General features: G+C 30.3%; 1 long non-coding RNA gene across 2 annotated transcripts; it reads right to left on the minus strand.

Moving 5' to 3' along the window:
- Window positions 1–4,951: 4,951 nt before the first annotated feature.
- On the minus strand, window positions 4,952–8,102 carry LOC134238471 (uncharacterized). 2 transcript variants are annotated; one of them, XR_009986024.1, is made up of 5 exons: window positions 7,839–8,102; window positions 6,782–6,841; window positions 5,974–6,104; window positions 5,460–5,587; window positions 4,952–5,074 (listed from the first exon to the last, which is right to left on the minus strand). It is a non-coding gene; the product is annotated as an uncharacterized LOC134238471 (long non-coding RNA). The 2 variants fall into 2 exon arrangements; XR_009986025.1 differs by lacking the exons at window positions 6,782–6,841; window positions 7,839–8,102 and adding an exon at window positions 6,331–6,370.
- Between the last annotated feature and the right edge of the window lie 1,520 nt (window positions 8,103–9,622).

A 9,622-nucleotide genomic window follows, 5' to 3' on the forward strand; every position in this document is an offset into this window, starting at 1 on the left:
TTCATACCCAAATGAAATGTATAGACTGAATGTACTTATATATTAAATAACAGATTAACCCCTCTGTAGTAAAAACATTTTTTAACCCTGATTTTCTTGCCTATTCTCTCTTACATTTCCTAATTTGAGTATTCTCAAATTATTGATTACATAAGCAAATAAATTTAAGAGAAAACCACAATATATGCTGAATACCCTGAAATGAAATGGTTACACATGTAAGATGTGTGACAGGTCATGTAAAACTTTAAAGTCTACAAGATTTTAAGCTAACCATATTAAACAATAAGACTACTTTTTTAAAGTTATGAAAAATTCTCCACAAAAAGTTATTTATGCAAAAGATAAATGTTAGAGTATATTTTTTAAAATATATTTTACATGAATCAATCAAAGAACATAACAAATCATTTCTTTGTGGCTGTTTTTCTTTGGAACATCTGTGAACCAACTGTTTTGTCTTTTTGATACAAAAGCGTCCAAAAATCATTTGGAATAGTTATGTACTGTTAAAGCCTGATGCTCAGTTAAAACAGTAGAGATCATTTTAAGAGTTTCTGGTGTGTGTCCTATTTAGGAATTATTACAGTGTAACAAAGATGAAACTCATAATTTGATTTAATCAGAAATGATAAAGTCATCAGGTTTCCGCATGCTTTGCTGACACATCATGTACATTTACTACTCTACTGGTATGTCTTTAGTAGAAAAAAGGGAAATCAACAGAACTTAGCATTCCATATAAACAAAAATGAAACCTTTGATGAAAAATTCTCTCCTAAATATAAAATGTAGATGAACTTCTTTCAAATTGGATGATGTCATTTTTACATGCCAAAAAGAAACTAATGCAACTAAACTAAAAAAGACAATCATTAAATTTTACAGAAAATAAAGGAAAATATCAAGACAGAAAGTCCAGGAATTGAAAAAATTCTACAGTTATCATCTAAAGATGTATATGTTTGGATTCATTTTAAATTCATAAGCAAATGATATGCTGCCATTCAATCTTTCAAACTTAAAAAAAAAAAAATACTTTCTTTACTTTTGAATGAAGATCTAGAGGAGTCTTCCCCATGCAGATCTATTTATGAATGGGTTTTTCCCCTTGACCTTAGTTCAAAACTTATATTATTCCAACCAGTCTTTATCTATGCAGTGATAATAAGATTTTTTACAGAATTCTTAGGTATTACATAGTAATAGTCTTTAAACATCCTTGTTGTGCATTTGATTTACATTTCCAATTCTTTCCACAGAATATGCCATGTCACCCAATATAACAGATATAAAGTCTCAACATTACAAAGCTCATATTAGTAATCTTACCAACTGACTTTTACCCAGAAGAAAAATGATCTTAAAATCTATAGAAAATCTCCCATTCATTCTTAACTTATGATGTGAAGTTTGTAGGTTACAAATTATTTTCAAAAGTAGTTATCTCAATAATCGCATGCTTTGACCTTGACAAATGTGTCCTTTAAAACTATGTGTATTACTATAAGCTGTTATGTGTAGTAAGCATGAAGTATATGAGATGATAAAAATATTCAAGATATTGCATCACAGATTACTGGGTAACTGCATCTTGATGTGGGATACTAAGGGACCTTTATCATATTTCAAGTTTTAAATTTAAAAATAGGGTACAATACACATACATATATACACAAATACAATATATTTACAATTCCAGGAAAGTAATAATTACATTAAATCTAGCATCTGAATATCTGTATAATTTCTAGGGGGTTATAGAAATAAGATGCAAAATAAAAGGTTTAAATGTATACTTCTCATACATAACAACTGTCTTCAATATGAATTGGCAAAAAATAAAAGTCACATTTAAATACTCTGAAGTCCGTGAGAATTAAATTTTTAAAGAGCCCATGCTATCAGAAAATCATATTTTCTATACTTATTACAAAATGTTGAAGTTATTGCAAGACTCATATCAGTTATCTCAGTAACTGGTTTTTATTCAGGAGAAACATGATCCAAGATTTCTTAAGAAATCTCTTATTCATCCTATTCATTCTTCATTTATGTACTTACGATGTGAAGTTTGTAAGTTACAAATTATTGTCAAAGTAGTCTTCTCAATAATCTCATGCTTTGACCTTGATAAAGTGTCCCAAACAACAAAGTGTATTCCTCCAATCAGTATTTATGTAGTAAGTATGAAGTATATGGAATGACAACAAATATTCAAGATATTATTGCATCACAGATTATGGGACACTTACATCTTTATGGGGGTCCTATTGAGACAAATTTTAAATTCAAAATTAAACATGATACATACACAAACAAAATATATTTACAATTCCAGGAAAGTTAAATAATACCATTAAATCCAGCATCTGGATATCTGTGTAATTTCTAGGGGGTTGTAAAAATTAGATGAAAAATAAAAGGTTTAAATGTGTAATTCCCATACATAACAACAGTCTTCAATATGAATTGGTAAAAATAAAAGTCACATTCAGATACTTTGAGGTCCGTGAGAAATAGTTTTTAAAGAGCTCATGCTATCAGAAAATCATATTTTCAGTACTTGATTTGACTAGATCTCAGTTTGATAAATGATTACACTTTATCCATAGTCAGTGTCTGACAGTGAAACATACAATCCTGGGTCCTTTCTTTGTCATCCTCTATAAACCACAGTCTATGATCGTACTGGTTAAATTCGATGGAAATCATATTTATGTTCTTCTTAAATCCTCCATCCTCTTAAGTTTGGTTTTCTTGTTTCAGTGTTCCAAGAGAGGATATTCTGTTAGTCTTTGCATAATCTGAGAGTCTTTCACCATTCTAAGAGTAGACATAGATCATTTCCATAACCTCTCACTAGAGAATCCTGAGAAAAAAAAATGTCTTAGTTGAAAAAAAAAATTGTAATGTAATATAAGCTTGATGGAATTCTACATATAGACAAAAAGGGTATAAAAACAAGTTGTAACATAAGATTTTGACTTTTCATATTAACCATGGGTAACACCTCTAGTAAAGAAAAGAGTAAAGGAATGAGTAAAATTCAGTTCGGAGAGAGAATTCTTTCAGAGAAAGATGTAGACAGAGGTATACCAGTTAAAATAAAAAAAGATGGCACTATTGAGATCATTTCTCAAGAAGAATATAACCAATTATGTCCAGAAAAGGGTGATCCTAATGTTGTCAGAGATTACATAGAAAGACCCTTGATTGCAGAAGAAGCCAATGAAGAATATAACCATTTATTACCAAAAGAGGGTGAGAATTACTTGGATTACCCTGAAAGACCTTTGACTAGAAAGAAGTCAAGTTTATAGATGATAAGAGAAAACAGTTGTCAGAAAAAAAAGATTGTTAAAGACACATGATTTTTAGCCCACAAAACCATTGGAGATACAAGGATTACAAGATACAAGGATTAATGGAGGAAGTCCAAACTGAACTCTTGGAAGACATTAAGGCTCATTATGAGAGTAACTTTCCAGTGTTTGTTTATTACAAAATTATGTATTCTGATAAAAAAAAAAAAAAAAAGAAAAGTTTTCACTTTCATTTGTTGTGCCTTTGACCATTTAAATTGACCTTATGGTCAAGATTGTGATATATACACTCTGATAATCATCTATGATGTCTCTATGATGTTTACCTCAAAAGATTGAATCAGGGTATTTGTGTTCAAAGAGCTGAAGAAACTATACAGACAGATCTAAGATGTTGGAAGCATACATATTAATGAGGTTAAAGGAGATACAACACTAGATTATTAAAAAGAAAGAACACAAACTCATAGAAATGATATTGAAAGTACCTTTTATGAATAAAGTGTCATGCTCCAAGGTATTATTTTTATAAACAGGAGAAGGTTTACAGCAGTCCCATACACTCATAAGAAGATCTTGGGTAGTAGAAACACCAGGAAATTTTATTTCCACACAATCAGATCATCTTACATCAGTTATAAGGTTACAATCTTTATACATAGTCAAGAGGGTCATTAAGATTTCTTTTCTGGTCATCCTAATGAGCCACATTATAGTATTCTTTCTCTTTGATAGAATGTTAATATTAAATGGAAAATTCAGAATTCATCAGCAATTGAAGTCAAAACTTCCTATCTTTACCAATTATGCTATTAAGGAAGCTGGGGTTAACAAATTAGCCATATTTAACTTATTCTATAAATATGTTATCTTCAGCTGTTAACTATCATTTGGCAAAGAAAAATTTCATACATTTTAGTTTTAAAAATTTGATCATGAATTTTTATGCCTTTTCTTCTTCTTCTAAAGGATATCAATAGAGTTTAAACATGACCATGACCACCAAGCCCTCTTTATTTAAAAAAAATCATATATCATTTACTTATCAATTCAGAAATATAAAAATGCATATGTAAATAAATAAATAAATAAATAATAAATAAAAATTACAATTGTATCTCATTGAAACTTTACCTTCAAGTTTGTGTGTTTCTATGTTGATTGACTAACTGTGTATTTCCAAAGGAAGAGCAGACAGTCTGAACTTCATAGAGAATTGATTATAGATGGTTAGGAATAAAACATATCTTCCAGGTTGAGGACTGTAGAAAATATAATCATTTTGTTAATATGACAAGGAACTGCATGAAACAATGCATGTTTAAATACAACATGTACAATGCCAAAAAAGATCATGAAAATATTTGTTTTTAATCTCAAAAAATTGTTTTTAACATTAAAGTTCACCATGTTATCTATAGATAATAAACAAGCACAACTACTGTATTAATATCATAAATAAAATGATTATCATATTAATTATTTAGACACTAAAAAACTTACTATCTTTATGATATTGATTTCCATTATCAGATGTTTTTTATCCATTTTTTTATCCACATTTAAATAAAACAGAATTAAATAAATTAAAATTACAATTGTATCTCATTGAAACTTTACCTTCAAGTTTGTGTGTTTCTATGTTGATTGACTAACTGTGTATTTCCAAAGGAAGAGCAGACAGTCTGAACTTCATAGAGAATTGATTACAGATGGTTAGGAACAAAACATATCTTCCATGTTGATGACTGTAGAAATAAAACCATTTTGTTAATATGACAGAGTACTGCATGAAACATTGCATGTTTAAATACAACATGTACAATGCCAAAAAAGATCATGAAAATATTTGTTTTTAATCTCAAAAAATTGTTTTTAACATTAACTCCAGATGAGAAAAGTTCATCATGTTATCTATAGATAATAAACAAGCACAACTACTGTATTAATATCATAAATAAAATGATTATCAGATTAATTATTTAGACACTAAAAAACTTACTATCTTTATGATATTGATTTCCATTATCAGATGTTTTTTATCCATTTTTTTATCCATTATAAAATATAAACATTTAAATAAAACAGAATTAAATAAATTAAAATTACAATTGTATCTCATTGAAACTTTACCTTCAAGTTTGTGTGTTTCTATGTTGATTGACTAACTGTGTATTTCCAAAGGAAGAGCAGACAGTCTGAACTTCATAGAGAATTGATTACAGATGGTTAGGAACAAAACATATCTTCCATGTTGATGACTGTAGAAATAAAACCATTTTGTTAATATGACAGAGTACTGCATGAAACATTGCATGTTTAAATACAACATGTACAATGCCAAAAAAGATCATGAAAATATTTGTTTTTAATCTCAAAAAATTGTTTTTAACATTAACTCCAGATGAGAAAAGTTCATCATGTTATCTATAGATAATAAACAAGCACAACTACTGTATTAATATCATAAATAAAATGATTATCAGATTAATTATTTAGACACTAAAAAACTTACTATCTTTATGATATTGATTTCCATTATCAGATGTTTTTTATCCATTTTTTTTATCCATTTTAAAATATAAACATTTAAATAAAACAGAATTAAATAAATTAAAATTACAATTGTATCTCATTGAAACTTTACCTTCAAGTTTGATTGTTTCTATGTTGGTTGACTAACTATGTATTTCCAAAGGAATTTGGGCAGACAGGCTGAACTTCAAAGAGAATGGATTATAGATGGTTAGGAATAAAACATATCTTCCAGGTTGAGGACTGTAGAAAATATAATCATTTTGTTAATATGACAAGGAACTGCATGAAACATTGCATGTTTAAATACAGTGCCAAAAAGTTCATGAAAATAGTTCATCATGTTATCTTTAGATAACAAAAGAAGCACAGTTACTGTATTAATATCACAAATACAAAATGATTATCAGTGTAATTTTTAGACACTAACAGACTTTCTCTTAACAGCATATTCAATTTTGTTTAATACCTGTCAGTACAGCATACAAAAAGATATTAGCATATACAACAGGTAGTCCTTCATTTTTTGAAAAGCTCATTACCAAGAAACAAAAGTGAAAATGAAAATATATGTATGCCATATATACCACATATTTAGAATCAAAACAAGGATAAACCTTTTGTAGATTCTTACTTTTTCTTTTATTACATTCCTTATAGATCACAATTTAGTAAGTCTGAATTCCATGGGTAACAGACATAATGAATTATGACATTATATCATAATTTATGCAAAAGGACTTATTAACAATATGAAGTTTCCTTAGTATATTTTAGACAAAATAAGACTGTGCTTATATGAATGTTAGAGATATTAGATCACATAAGAATCACACAGTAATTAAATTAATCCATATAATCATGGTTAAATGCAAAGATGACCTTCATAGGAAATGTAAACAAAACAAAGACAAACTTACCAGAATTATCCAATTATATGCCCAATTAAATAATCCAGTGAAATAACATCTCAGCTGATCCTGAAAAAAAGCATACAATATTCAGTGATACACAAATTAACCTCATTTTACAAAGGAAGTAAAGCAACAATTGACAGACAAACAGGACAGAAATGTAAAAGATACCATATATATTTTACCAAAATTTAGTAAACATTTTTTCTGATTTAAATTCAATCACAGAATGACCCATCATAGTAATATTAAATACACTCTGGGTTACATGCAAATTATACCTTACATGAACTGAGAATAAATACCCCATTTACATTCATATAAACTGAATTTTACATAACTAATTACTCTTTTAACTGATGTCACCATTAGTATGTCAGAATATTCAGGGTGTACAAATCATGCATATTCACTTTTAAAGTACTCAATATATATTTTACATGTTGATGTTTGAAATCACTGACTAAATAAAATACATACATGTATATACATGAAGGTTTAAAAAAAAGGGGGGGCACACATGTTTATAGATTTACAGAGATGCTCAGACTGAGTTTTTCCCACTTTCATTGGGCCACTGTTGCACCAGAATGTAAAAATATGAGTGACAAATAAGGCAAAAGATTCTGTATATTTCATTAAAAAAGATTTGAGACAAAAGATTCATTGGCATAATATGATCTGATTGATTATCTCCATATCCTTCTTTTGGTCACTGTGATTAAATATTCATAGAAATATTAGAAATGACAACTGAGAATATCACTTTAGTTGTTTTAAAAGCATGTATCAGTATTTTATAAGATATGCTAGGAGTCTCCTCATAAGAATATTTAGAATACTGATCCAATAAAAGGAATGTGAGACAATATGATCATAACTCATGCAAAAAAGATTTATCAACATTTTTGAGGATCTTTTAGTGTCCTAGTGTATTTCAGGGTAAACAATGGCAGTGTTTATATGAATGTTCTAAACATAAGGTATATAACACAGTAATAATGAATAAATACAAAGATGACCTTCATAGAAAATGTATAAAGAAAAGTTTGTTAAAACTTACCATGTAACCAGGTAACTCAGTAGAGTAATATTCATTAAATAATCCAGTGAAATAACATCTAGGCTGATCCAGGATTCAGCTGTTCAGAACTTTCTTGGAAGAAAAACGGTAGAAAATCAGTTTTGGTACTGAAATCCATAGGACCATACTGTTATTACATGAAGTCTCAAGCGCTGTGAAAGTCTGTGTTATTGTGTCAAAATAAGCAGCCATCGCGGCTTGTGAAGGGCTAACATGACGTCGCTGCCAAGTTTATGACGTCACAATGCATAGGTAAGCATATTTTTTGCACAAGGCCCTAAACAAACTTGAATCGCTGCCAAGTAATACCTGTGTAGTCAGCATAAAAAAAAAAAAAACGTAGGTCTATCGTATTTTTTGCACAGGGCCCTTACAGATGATGCAACAGGTATAAAAGTCGCTGCCAAAATCGTAGTAGCAGCAGCGTTGTGAATCGTAGTAGCAGCGTATATAGTATATAATTGATACAACATGTGAGTGATAAAGCATCTGTCTGTCACCTGTAAACAGCGTCGGAAAAGTTTGTATTTATATAAAACGTATTTTTACCGATTTTCATTCGTTTTTATTTTATTTAGACCACAGAATGTAAACACAGTGTAAACACACCCCCGTATTTAGGGGGATTATATGTACTGAATTGACCCGGCTATCCCCCACAGACCCCCTAATCTGCACTCTAGTTGACCCACCTATCCCCTCCAGGGGCTGCGATATAATGAGACACCAGTATAAACACAGTGTAAACACACCCCCCCATGTACTGAACTCCGGCTTCCCCCCAGGGGCTGCACTCTATTGACCCACCTATCCCCTCCAGGGGCTGCACTCCGTTGACCCCCCTATCCCCCCCAGGGGCTGCACTCAGTTGAACCCCCTATCCCCCACAGCCCCAAAAGTGCACTCAGTTGAACCCCCCATCTAGGCAATGGATTTTCTTAAGATATAAAGGAGAAAATATTCAGTGGATGTAAATATATACATATGACTATGACTGTGGTTAAAGTTTGATACTTTGGTATAAAAGCGGGTCAAACGCCAAATTCAAGGTCAAGGGGTCAAATTTGGTGGTAGTGGTACCCAAAGAAAGGTCTTGTCACAAGGAATACACTTGTGTATGAAAGCCATTGCCCCATGCACTCAAAAGTTATGGACAAGTTTAAAGTTTTCTGCGGACAAACAGATTTACAGACAGACAGACAGACAGACGGACGATCAGGACAAAAATCTGTATAGATTCTACCCCCAAATCTTCGATAAGGGGCATAAAATTAAACACGTTTTGGAAGACGGACAAAATTTCTGACAATTGTTAACAACCAGAATAAAAGAAGCCAGGGGTTGGTTGATTATCTGTACGTTTAAAGTCGTATCATTTATTGATATCGATCAAGAATACGCTCTGATGAGTTGGGTATACCTAAAATTTTACTTCCTAAAAGATAACCTTCAAAACGAAACTACATTCTGCTACAAAATGAAAAGGTATGTTTTTTTTCAATTGCAACAGAGTAACATTTCAGCATGACAGTTTCCACAACCGTAGCTATATTTTCTCAAGCCTTTGTTGTATCTATAATTTTGAAGAATATGGAAAGCGAAATTTTTTTTGTACTTTTGCTTCCCGTATTGGAAATTTTCCAATCCGTTGAAAAATATGTCACATCTGACAACATAAATAATATAAAATCCGTCAATAAAGTTTTGTTTTAGGTATTTTGTTGTTCATTTAGGATCCTTTCTTATTTTTCCGTTTCTTGAAG

Source organism: Saccostrea cucullata, unplaced genomic scaffold (assembly GCF_032062105.1).
Source record: "Saccostrea cucullata isolate Sc308-1 unplaced genomic scaffold, CSIRO_AGI_Scuc_v1 ctg279, whole genome shotgun sequence".
Classification (NCBI taxonomy): domain Eukaryota; kingdom Metazoa; phylum Mollusca; class Bivalvia; order Ostreida; family Ostreidae; genus Saccostrea; species Saccostrea cuccullata.